The 12,527-nt window shown below is 40.0% G+C and overlaps 1 pseudogene; it reads left to right on the top strand.

Annotated features, from left to right (window-relative positions):
• Positions 1 to 11,636, top strand: part of LOC125475417 — a 41,892-nt pseudogene extending 30,256 nt beyond the window's left edge.
• Positions 11,637 to 12,527: the final 891 nt, after the last annotated feature.

Here is a 12,527-nt window from a genome sequence, read left to right as displayed (position 1 = left end):
ACATCAATGACATCATGGTGAAAGGCAAGCAGCCATCAGACCACATCGATAACTTCGCGGAAACTTTGGACATCCTTAGAAAATACAAGATAAAGCTCAATCCCGCCAAATGCACTTTTGGAGTATCTTCAGGTAGATTCTTAGGGTACATAGTAACCCAATGAGGAATCGAAGCACATCTTAAGCAAATCCGAGCAATCCTAGAGATGAAATCTCCAACTACCTTGAGGAGATCTAAAATTTGACCCGATGAGCAGTCACACTCAATCGTTTCCTTTAATGGTCCACCGATCAATATAAGCTTTTTTTTCAAAGTTATTAAAAAGGCACAACGAGACAAATGAGATGATGAGTGCGAAAAAGCTTTCTAAGACCTGAAACAGTATTTGACATCACTTCCCTTACTATCCAAACCGGAAGCAGTGGAGGATTTATACATTTACTTGGCATTCTTAGAAGTAGCAATCAGCTTTTCCCTCATACGAATAGAGCTAGGGGCTCAATTACCGATGTTCTGCACTTCTAAAGCTTCTCTCGATGTGGAAACCAGATATCCAAAGATTGAGAAATTAATTTTGGTGTTTGTTGTTGCGGCTCGGAATATTAGACCATATTTTCAAGCTCACACAATCATCGTCATAACTCAGTATCCTCAACGATCAATCTTACATGGTCCAGACGCTTCTTAATGAGTGATGAAATGGGTGTTGGAACTCGGCCAATACAGCTTAGTTTATCAACCCCACACGACTAACCTAGGTAACGTAACAGAGCAACCCAATAACGCCCCAGAGGTAACCGAGCATGCCCTAACCATGCCTGCCTCACCCAATTGAGACTTCTGGCATTTGCAAGTCGACGACACATCTAAATACAAGGGCTCGGGAGCAAGTGTGGTCCTTATCACCTTAGATGGTTCGATGCTTAATCAGGCAATCACTCTAGGTTTTATAGCATCCAACAACGAAGTAGAGTACGAAACCCTACTAGCAGGCCTCTGAATGGCAAAAGACTTGGCGTTGAAAAAGCTTGCAATTCATTCTAATTCCTAACTAATCATTAGCTAGACTACTAGGGAGTACATGGCAAAACATCTGAAGATGGCGCAATACCTAGAGAAGGTACGAAAGTAACTCGAGGTGTTTCAAACTTACACCCTCACTCAAGTGCTAGCCGGCCTAGGCTCTGCCTTTAACCACCAACTCAAATGCTCTATTCTAGTGGAGTACCTAGACAAGCCAAGCATAGAGGAGAAGCCAACAACCGATGTGTCACTGGTTAATATAACTCCAAATCGGCAAGATTCCATTATAGACTATATGGTCAATGACACACTTCCTATGGAAAGATTGGAGTCTAGAAATCTCCAAACAAAGGCAACACGTTACTACATGTAGAACGACATTCTCGTTCGAAGATCCTACATTAAACCACATCTCTGCTGCCTAATGTTTCCTGATGACCTAAAGGTTCTAAGTTCAATTTACAAAGGCGTTTGTGGAAATCATAGGCCGATCCTTAACACAAAAGGCTCTTAATGCAGGATGTTACTAGCCTACTATGCATCAAGATGCTGAGGAATTAGTACAAAAGTACGACTGTTGCTAATGCTACAAGCTGGTACCAGCATTGTCTGCCAGCGAACTACACCCGCAAACGAGTCCTTAGCCATTCATGCAATGGGCAATGAACTTGGTAGGGCTAATGCCTCTCACTACTAAGGGTAGAAGCATGATAATCGTGGTAACTGACTACTTAACCAAGTGGGTGGAAGTAGAGTCCACGACAACCATAACTCAGACGAATATAGAGCGCTTCATATAGAGGAACATCATTTGTCGATTTGGCATCCTTCAATCTATCATCACAGACAACGGCCCACAATTCATAGGTAAAGTTCTTCCAAAAATATGGCATCAAGCAACACATGTCTATGCCGAGGTATCCCCAAGGCAATGGGCAGGCCGAAGCATCCAACAAGACGATTATCGACTGCCTTAAGAAATCCCTTTCCGACAAGAAAGATAAATGGCAAGACAAACTTCCCAGATGTTTATCAGGATATCGTACAACCAAAACATGAGCAACCGGTGAGACTCTTTTCTCTTTGGCATTTGGTTTAGAAGCAATCATTCTTCCCAATTTCATCGTGCTAAGTATCAGTACTCTACTGCCAAGCATCGAGCAGAACATAAATGAGATGGCCACAAACTTAGATTTAGCAGAGGAGAAACGTGATAAGGTTATCACTTGCATTGCAGCCTATCAACAGTAGCTCATCTCCAGCTATAACAAAAGGGCCAAGATCCGGCAGTTCCAACCCGAAGATCTAGTCCTAAGAAAAACCTCCATCACTGCCCGCAAAGAAGGCTTTAAATATATGGATCCCATTTGGGAAGGTCCGTACAAGATCAGTAAAGTAGACGGTAAGGGTAGTTACACCCTCGCCACCATGAACGACAAAGAGATTGAAAAGCAGTGGAACACCTAAAATCTGAGAAAGTACCATACGTGACCTCCTGCTACATCAAAGCCTGAAGACTTAAGCAGCTCGACGGGTACCACCTCACAAGCTGATGACTATCTAGTTGTTATGCAGTTCTTACCTTACAGCTAAGTTTTCATTCGTTGCACTCATTCTTCAATAAGGAATTCAGAAGTAATTTACAACTTGGCTTAGCTGCATGCTTATAACAACTTATCATTCATGCACTTCAAAAGAAAACCGCATCCTTCTTAGGGACTTATCGCATGAATTGCGTCGCCTTGAGGACCAACCATGCTCTCCAGTGTAAGAGGGTAAACCAATTCCCCGACACCCACATGGGCTTGCTCTTCATTGTGGAAGGACAAACTATACACTCCGAATATCTAGACGTGGATGAGTCGGGCTGCCATGATGTAACTAGGTGCATAATGGCTTGCGATGAGATTTCTAGAAGTAGCCATAATGGTCTTTTTCAAGGGTTAGCTAACTGAAGGATTTTGGGTCTCTTGGCCTAATCCATATGGAACCAAGCCTCAGAGATGGAGGAGGCACATTATGCAATATGCCCTATGAACGGCTGCCCTAGACCCTAAAGCTGCTACCGAGTGCACTAAAGTAGCCTACAGTTTCCAAAAAACTGCCTACGGCTTGCCCTTTGAGGAATAAGGAACACTAAACTTATACAACCACATGTTTTTGTGAAAGATTAAACAAGTTAGTGTGCATACACGAAGCTTTATCCAATGCCGACATGCTACGCAGTCGATAAGCTTCACCTCTGCCAAAACGCAGAATGTTCATTTAAGATCTACACTAATTCCTAAAGTGCTATGATACTTGTTACGCAACCCACAAAATTGGTTAAATAAAAGCAAGGAGTTCTCTCGACATTTGCTTACTAAATTCCATATAACCGCATACTTATGATACGAAAGGTTAGTGGATTTCATGACCCAAAAATCTTTAGTATGTTGTGATGCAGGCCACACAGCTCAAAAGATTGAAGAAAGCCAAGGTTAACAGCCTAGTGGTCACGCAGACTCATCTACTTCTATAAGTAAGGCATCCGACTGCATACCCTATGGTTAACAACGTCGCAAAAATTCTGCACCAACACCTACGGCTATATAGGCTACGTGGGCCTGTCTGCTTATAGAAAAGTAACACGTCTGTCGCTAGTCTAAAGGTCAAAGGTTGGGCGTCAACAAAAGAAGCGAAGATGAAGAAAAGAGAAAGAATCAAGTTTATTAAATTTTCTAGCAAAATTGATAAACAAATAGCGAAGGCAAAAGGAGTTCAAGCAAAGCAAAGCAACAAAGCAATAAAGAAAACAAAGAAAACCCTAAAAGCTACCTAGAAGACTACTCTTCAGCTACTTGGACATCCCACGACTACTTGGTCGCCACATCTTCAGCAGCCGTGACATTCTGAGCAGGGACATCATATAGCGTTTTACCTTGGCTACCCTAGCCTGGGCACCAACTTCTTCAACTACTACACCAATGGAAGCCTCAAAAGTAAAGGCAAGCAAGTCTTTTGGAGAAATAGATAAGGTCTCAAAGTCTTTCCCAGCAAACTCAAGGTTAGACGACCTACCAAAGAGATGATCTACATAACCCAGCTTGTAGAAATCAGCCTGACTTTGAACAAGCGAAGCCTTGAGCTCAGCCTTTTCACCCTTCAGTTGTTCGTTCTCCTCGAGTAAGCCAATATGGATGCGCTACAGCTTATCCACTTCCTTATTTAGACTTTCGTTAATCTTCATTGAACCTTGGAGTTCCAACACTTGAGGTTCAATCCTATCGATGATCTTTTTGAAGTGGATCACTTGATTATAACAGCAATCAACTCTTCATCCTTTGTGTAAGCAGCAGAACGAAGCTCAAAAATGTCACGCTCAAGATTTTGAATCTGACATATATAACATCCAATCTCTTTCTCTGCACTTTCATACTTAACTTGGATCACGTCAAGCCTAATCTTCAAATCAACGATCTCTTGGTGAGCAATCTCAAGCTGCAAAGAAGTGAGGGCTAAGATATTAGACCCTTCAAAGCGACAACTCAGATTCTAACCTTTTGACCTTCTCGGTATAGGAATAAGTTTTAGCTGCTATGTCTTTGCCACCTCCTTGGCAACCTTGGTATCCTCTTGGTCAAGGAGCATAGACTCGATAGCCAAAATCGTCGTTTTCTGCATCATAGCAAGCATAACAGTCATTCTATATTCGGCCATATACTTCGCAAAGGAATTTGGGCAAACAACCCCTTTAACGCAGACAACAAGCTTGGCATACACGTTCATATTTTCAAGCAGATCTGGTTTCGAGAGTGCCCAAATCTCAGCAGCCTCCCCAGAAACAGGCTTGGTAGATTTCTCACAACTGCCAACGCGAGCAGTCTCCTCTTCCTCAATAGGCGAATCAGTCTTAGTAGCGAGGGGAGTGGGCTTTAGCGCCACTTTAGCAGTAGAGCCTACCTTATCGCTCTTTATAGTGGTAAACCTCTCCGAATGTGAACCAGACTTAGCTCCCGATGAATGTTTTGGCACAAATTTCGGCACTAGGGGCACGACATAACCTCTACGCTGAGCAATTTGATCAACAATTGTACTAGCCATCTTCGGTATGGCATGTGTCACTGGTTTAGATCTAGCAGCCCCATCTTTATTTCCCTTGGAAGAAGTTAAATCAATCACAAGCCAATCGGAAGCAGGTGTTCTCATGAGCAGTGGAGGAAGTTTTCGACTTTTTCTCAACCAACATCTCTTGAGCAGGTGAGGAAGATCTCTTCTTTCCACTTTCATTCATAGCAGGCTCCACGACAGCGATCGAATGAGCCAATGCCTTTACCTTGATCTGCTTTATATCATTTCTCAAGGGTAGTCTACCTTTCTCCCGGCGAAGAAGACTAAGCAGCTAATGCCATACACGGTACTCAAAAGGGATACCTAGAGCAACAAACACCTTCTTCATATCTGGAGAAGTCTTGGGAGTTGAGCCACATTTTGAATCTACATAAACAGAGAAGGATAATCAAAAAATCAAAGAGCAGCTCAACAAAAGTATAAAGCAGCCTAGAGACTAAGCAGTCTACTTACAGGTGATGAAAATCGTCATAACACACAACTCAGGGAAAGAATCAGACTTCCACTCTCCACTTATCTCCGAAGTCTCATTGGCCCAGTTATGATCTTTTTTGCTTGAATGATCGAAGAGCCTATGGCGGGATCGCAACTGCCCAACTCTTTCAATGTGGCTTATGCCAAAAAAGTACCAAAATTCGTTGATGGTCATATCTAAGTCGAAGAATTGGCTTAGATTAAGGAACCCCACCATCACACGGACCACATTTGGAGAACATTCAGTGGGGGCACACTTCATGAAGCAAATCCCTTATTGGAAGAAAAGCGGCTTGTGGAAGGTAAATCCCAACACGAAGTAGTAGGGATGAAACTTGATGGCTCTCCGAGCCCTATTACATGGCTCACGGCTGCTACTTTCCTTGACACGCTTCACATGCACCCCCGATGAAATGGCGTGCCTATATGCCTCAAGAAAGTCTCTAAACAAGTCATTGGAGCTAATTTTGAAGTGAGCAGCCTTGAAGTAGCCCACCTTACTCAAAAACCCACCTTGGCGATACAATGGCGGCACACCATCATCACCCTTATGGCTTAAAGAAGACATGCTCGAGGAAATTCTAAAAAGACGCGAGGAAATTTTGTTAGACAACTGCACAAATATATATATATGTATGTATCAGGCCCCCACAGCCGAAGACCGCAGAAGCCTAGCAACCACGCTAGGCCTCACGGCCTAGTCTATCTCCCTTTTGGCCCAAGAGGCATCTCGGGGGCAAGCACCCCAGGGCACCCCTTAGCTCACTCAAACGGGCTAAGTTTGGCGATCCACAAGCTTAGCAGCCCTTGGCCCCTTTCACCTCTCTTCACACACGGGCTTGAGCCCAGAAAGGAAAGAGGCTCATGCCTCTTTGGCACAATCCATCGCACCAGCCTGGCCCATGCTAGGTCTAGCCCAATGCTTTAGCGCCTATTAGCTTTACCTAATCCGTGCCGTACCTAGCCCAGCCAGTAGCCCCATCGAGCCGATAGCAGCAAACCACCCATGGTAGCCATGCCGTGGCTTTCCAGTCACCTTTTCACATAATCTCAACCCCTGTTGAGCCAAATTTAAAGCCCTGAGGCTTCCAATAATTAAGAAGAGAAGAATTAAAATTTTTCTTACCTTGGTGTGGTGTGAAGATGAAGAAAGGAATGAAATACACTCATTTGCATGGGCAAGTGTAGAAGATTGCTAGGGGAGGGGGAAAAATATCATTTTGCTTTCTCTCTTTTGTAAGGTAATGTAAATTGCTTTCTGAAGTTGATTTAATCATCTACTTAAGGTAGACTTAAATAGACTTTAGAGTAATTTATTTCCCTTTCCTAGAAGGATCTAATTTCCAATTAATGTGGGAATTTACAACAAAATAGGAAATAATATTATGTTTCCTAAAGCAAGGGAAAATCTCTACACCTGCTGCCCTTTCTTGCAAGCAGCCCAACAGGTGTGGGGGCATTTGTGGAGCCAAAAATAATCAAGAAAATTATGGATGCGACACGTTGACTTTTGGGTAAAAAGGACAAAATTACCCTCAAGGGACACCGAAATTCCCACGCGCATGCAACATACAATAACGGCTCAATCAAGGAAGAGTCAAGGGTGATCAAAATGGTATTTATTCAAATCCCTCTCATCACTCCTCATCAAATCCCCACTCAAAAGGTAACTCCCAATTATCCTATTTAAATTAGGATTGATTGCCTAGATTAATTGCAAGATATTATTTCATATAATATCTTGCAATTAAATCCCTAATTCCACCAAAAGTGGACGGACCCTATTCTCCATATAGGGACGGCCACACCCCTATAAATAGTCCAATTTTCTCCACTAAAATCTCCACACCTCTATTTTCCAAATAGAGACGCCTCAGCTAAGTTCATTCTCTCCCTAAAAATACCCTAAACACTTTCTCTCTCAAATTCTAACTTTGGCATTGGAGATTCTTCGGCCAAAGTCCCCCCCTTCATCGTGGGCGTGTGAGGCTCTTGGCCTTGATCTTAGGTGTTATTATTTTGCAGGTGCATTTTCGTCAAAGGAGAAGATGACGGAAATTTGCATCCATAGGTTTATTTGTCATTATTTGTGGTTAGTGGGGAATTAAGATGGAGTCTTTAACTTTTCATATTTTGTAACTCTTGTAACCTTTTTTCCTTGTTAATTTGTGTTTATTATCCTATTCACCAAGGGTGATAATAACCATATAATTATTAGCATTTTCTAATGTCTTTTTATTTATGATCCCACTACCAATTTCCTAATAACTACAATCTTTATTCCTCCATACTTTGTATCTTTTACTTATATTGGCCAAAGAAGGGTGTTCTAGTGGTGGAGCTTTGGACTCTTCTCTTTTTGTGCAAAAAGGTTTGAGTCCCACAATTTAGTTGGGCTGTTGTATCTTGGAGGGGATACATCAAGAGATATACTGCTGCACCAGTTCATTAACTTTTGTCAAACCACAGTGGGCTTGAATCCTTGCCTCAGCCTAATTGTCTACGTGCTTCTTAGAAGAGTATTACAATTTTCTTGTAATTTTCCCAACAGTACGAATCCCTTTTTTTTATCGTTTTTTTATCAAAAGTGAAGTCTTTTACTATCAAGAATCAATCTCAAATTGATGAAAGAAAAGACTTTGCATGGGCTACTCTCCATATTGCCGAATAATTTTATTGTAGAACTCAAACTTTCTTCATTTATTGCAACTACCCTCAGTAGTTCAGGCCATATTTGTGCAATCTTCTCGTTACATATGCTAAAGAATATTTACCAAATTTGAAATTTAAGACTAACCCATTTTTATTTGATGCCTAATCTGTAATGGGTTCATTCCAAAAAACCAGGTGGGAGCTGAATTCCTAAGCACTTTCATACTGATATTTGTTGGGAAGCCTCATCCATAGTAAACCAAAAGACACAAGGCTCAGAGTCCCTCTTAGGCCTTGCAGCATCCACTGGCCTCACTGTCATGATTGTCAGTCTATCGACAAGCTATATTTCTGGGGCCCATCTCAACCCTTCAGCCACCACTGCCTTGGTTGCACTTAAGCACTTCTCGAGGAAACATGTGAGTGATAAGTTATGAACACACAATAATTGCCACTGCATCTCAGAAATAATTACCAAAATACCAGTGTTCTAGATCTTCAGAGTATTGGTGTTTGTTTATATCTGTTGATTCTCTTTTAATATATTCGACCCAAAGGCTACAAAGAAGGTGCATCAGGAACACAGTGGCAGTGCAAAAATAACTTCTCGGTCATAATTCTAGGGCTAATGTTAACTAGGGTATGTTTTAACGCATGTGCCAGTATATGGGAGCACAAGCTATGGCATCGGTTTGTGCTGCATTTGCATTGAAGGTGATATTTCGTGCAATAATGGGAGGTGGAGTGATAGTTCTTTCAGGGAGTTGGAGTCATCCAATAATGGGAGTTAAATTCATTATTAACTTCAACCTCATGTTTGTTGTCACTGATGTGGCCACCGACACTAGAGCTGTAAGTTCATCTCTTTCTAAGTTTCTAATGTAAATTTAAGTGGTGGATTGTCCTAATGGTTAAGGTCTTCCTCTATCTTCAACGCATTGCGTCACATGTTCAAACACTCATCTCTCCTTTTAGAGTAACTAGAAATATCGCTTGTGTTACAAACAAGATTCTGGTATTAGTTTTGAGGGTGAAATGGAAATATATGTTGGATTTGTCCAACATAAAGCAACCTTAATATGGTCTACTATATGCAATAGGAATGTAACATTAGAGAATAATATATATTGTTATTTGATTAGCCAAAGATATCAATCCTATATTGTGAGTCTTGTATAGGAAATAGGATTGATAAAATCCTTATACGATTATAACGATGATACATTACTTGGAGGTCAAGAAAGTAGATTTAGTGTCTCCTTTATGGAAGGGACTTTAAGTCTTTGGCCTATATAAATATGGGAAATTTTATTTAAACCCATTTAATCTCTTTTTACACCCAACTTAAAATTTAAATATTACTTGTCTATTTTACCCTATTGCATAATTACTATTAAGTACAACATGAAATTAATAATAAAACTCAAATTTATCAATAAACCCAAACACTATAATTAAACACTACGATCCCTCTTTGTTTATCTTACGTTTATTTTGGCTAAAATCCTAATAGCTCTCATGGAGAAAAATAAGTTTTTTTTTATTGATGGATGGTGATTTTGAAGTTTTGAATCCTCCAACCAAGGTATGACTCAATTTATGAATTTTTTGTTGGTTTGATTTCAATTTTTTAGAGAGTAGGAAGTTATTTACTGTAATTTTTTTCAACAAATACAACGAAAGCATCCTACCTTCCGCTAAAACAACAACGAAAGCATCCAAAAATGAAAAACGTTCGGAGTGAAAGGATCCAGTAACTGGTTGAATTGCCAAACAACTGAGAGAAGTCAAACTCTATGCTCCTTTCTTGCGGTTCTAATGAAAACCACATTCCCTTCCCTTTTCAAGTCTGTTACGAAAACCCACCGGGCTCGAAGGTCACACGAATTCGTAAGGAAGCATTTCCTGCGGGCATCGATACAGAGCTTCTATGGAAACAAATATTGACCATGTCACTCAATCTCATATTCTCCCAAGAGGAGACTCATTCACCTGATCATCGACCAGCCATAGATCATAATCATGGAAGCGTTTTATCTTCTTCTCAAAGCCCAGGATATAATTATTGTGAATTATAACATGCATCCCTTTAGTTTCTCGCACCCACGTCTTGTTCTTAAAGTATAATCCTCCAGTTAAGAATGCTGCCTGTGGCAGCAGGTGGGGATCCACTTTGTTAACGAGTTTGTTGTCTAATGCCCAGTTAAAAGTAGGTTGATCATAAGCTTTTTTTTTCTCTGGACCATGATTGATCTTTAAGTTCCTCGATCCACTTCTTAATAACCATCTTTAGGTTCCTGCAGGTAACAATTGAATTATCAGCTTTTGTGTGGTGGAAAACCATGCAAATAACTTAGGTCTAAACACATCAAATTTAGCTTCTAAAAATCAAATGGGTGTAAAAATAAATCCACATATTGAATTGGGTTTATGGGGGTATATTAGGTATTAAATTTGGGTTTAAAGAGATATTAATAGTTTAGTTAAAAATCAAATGTGTGCAAAGAGTAAGTTGGGTGTAGAAATAGGTTAGATGGGTTTAAATAAAATTTCCCTATAAATATTGGTCCTTGTTAAGACTACACAACAGCTTCCCATGGAGCATTGTGTTAAGGCTAGGAATTCACAGAAGACTTGATGTTTTTCTTCTCGGTGCAATCTGATTCCATGGCTGCTGCAGGAGCGTCTTCAGGTTAGAGTTCTTTCAATTATTTACGTGTGTTACTTACATGCATGTAGTGTTTTAATTATATAACCTTAATAGATAACAATTGGAATCATAGTCCTAGGTTATATGGTTTAAACCTACGATTGTTGTCATGATTAATACTCATATAATTTGTATGAATGAATGGTACACTGGTGCCTATAAAGTTTGCGTGGCCAGTATCTATATTGCCCAATTAGATCATATATTCAAGCCTAGCCGTTTATCATGAAATAGCTGAGTAATATAATCAAATTGCTGCTCATAATTGCATTTAAAATCATAATATGGATGTCGTTCATCTGCCTATCATGTTTTCATGGTTAGAATTTACATGGCATAACGTGATATGTGTATTGTACCAGCTGTGGTATTTCCATCTTCTCATAAGTGCTAGAAACTACCATGAAGGTAAATGTAAAATGCATATATATACTAGTGTTAGAAGCATTTTAATTCATTAGCCTGCAGATGTTGAGTTAATCTTGTCTTATGAAGGTATTGGGATGTTTAATGCAAAGTGTGTATGTTATTCATCCAGTTATGAATGTTGTGAACACTGTTCAAACCTTAAGTGGTACAAACTACAAAAAGTGGAAGCAAGACATAGATATATGTCTGGGATTGATGGATCTTGACATAGCTATTAGGGAGGACTCTCTTCCATAACCTGCTGTAAATGCAGTTGCTGATGTCAAGGCCAAATTTGAAAAGGCAAATCGCATTGCTCTTTTGGTGATCAAAAACCCGATAGTGAGAAGGGTGGATCGAATCAGTCAAAGCTTGGTGTGAAAAAAGAGTTCCAAAAGTATCAAAGGAAAGTGCTTCTTTTTCAAGAAACCTGGACACTTGGAAAGAAACTGTCAGAAATATAAGAAGTGGACTGAAAGTGGCAAGGGAAAAGGTAATATTGTGATTTATAAAGGTGAAGTATTAGTGTATTTTAAAGCAAATAACATTGAATTTGCTAGAGATTCATGGTGGATTTACAGTGGTGCTTCAATACATGTGACAAATTCTTTGCAGGGCTTCATAAATAGGTGGGTGCCAAGAGAGGATGAAATCTAAGTGATTGTGGGAAATGGTGACAAAGCTGCTGTCAAGTTCTTTGGAATAGTTAGGATTAAGTTAGAGGCTAGTCTTATTTTGGATTTGCAAGATGTTTGTTATGTACCTTCAATTAGAAGGAATCTAGTATCAGTTAGTCAATTTGTTAAGAAGAAATTCAAATTATCAATAAATGACAGTGGCTCATTATTTATCAGAACTTGCAAGCTATTGGGAATGGTTTTCATATTTGTGGCTAATATGGTTGGACAGAAATTCTTGTTACATGTCTAATATGGTTGGACAGAAAAGACTTAATCAAACTGAGACATCATCCACTCTTTGGCACAGAAGATTAGGTCACATTTCGATCGAAAGGGTTAAAACTTGAGCAAGATTGGTGTATTACCAGAACTTGAACAAGATAATCATGTCATATGTATTGAATGCATCAAAGGAAAAATGGTAAATTCACAAAAAAATTATGTAACTGAAGCATTGATTTGCTTGAGC

This window comes from the organism of the source record quoted next, unplaced genomic scaffold (assembly GCF_019419815.1).
Source record: "Pyrus x bretschneideri cultivar Hongxiangsu unplaced genomic scaffold, Pyrus_bretschneideri_v1 Contig149, whole genome shotgun sequence".
NCBI classification, from domain to species: domain Eukaryota; kingdom Viridiplantae; phylum Streptophyta; class Magnoliopsida; order Rosales; family Rosaceae; genus Pyrus; species Pyrus x bretschneideri.
This window is presented reverse-complemented; position numbering and strand designations above follow the sequence as displayed.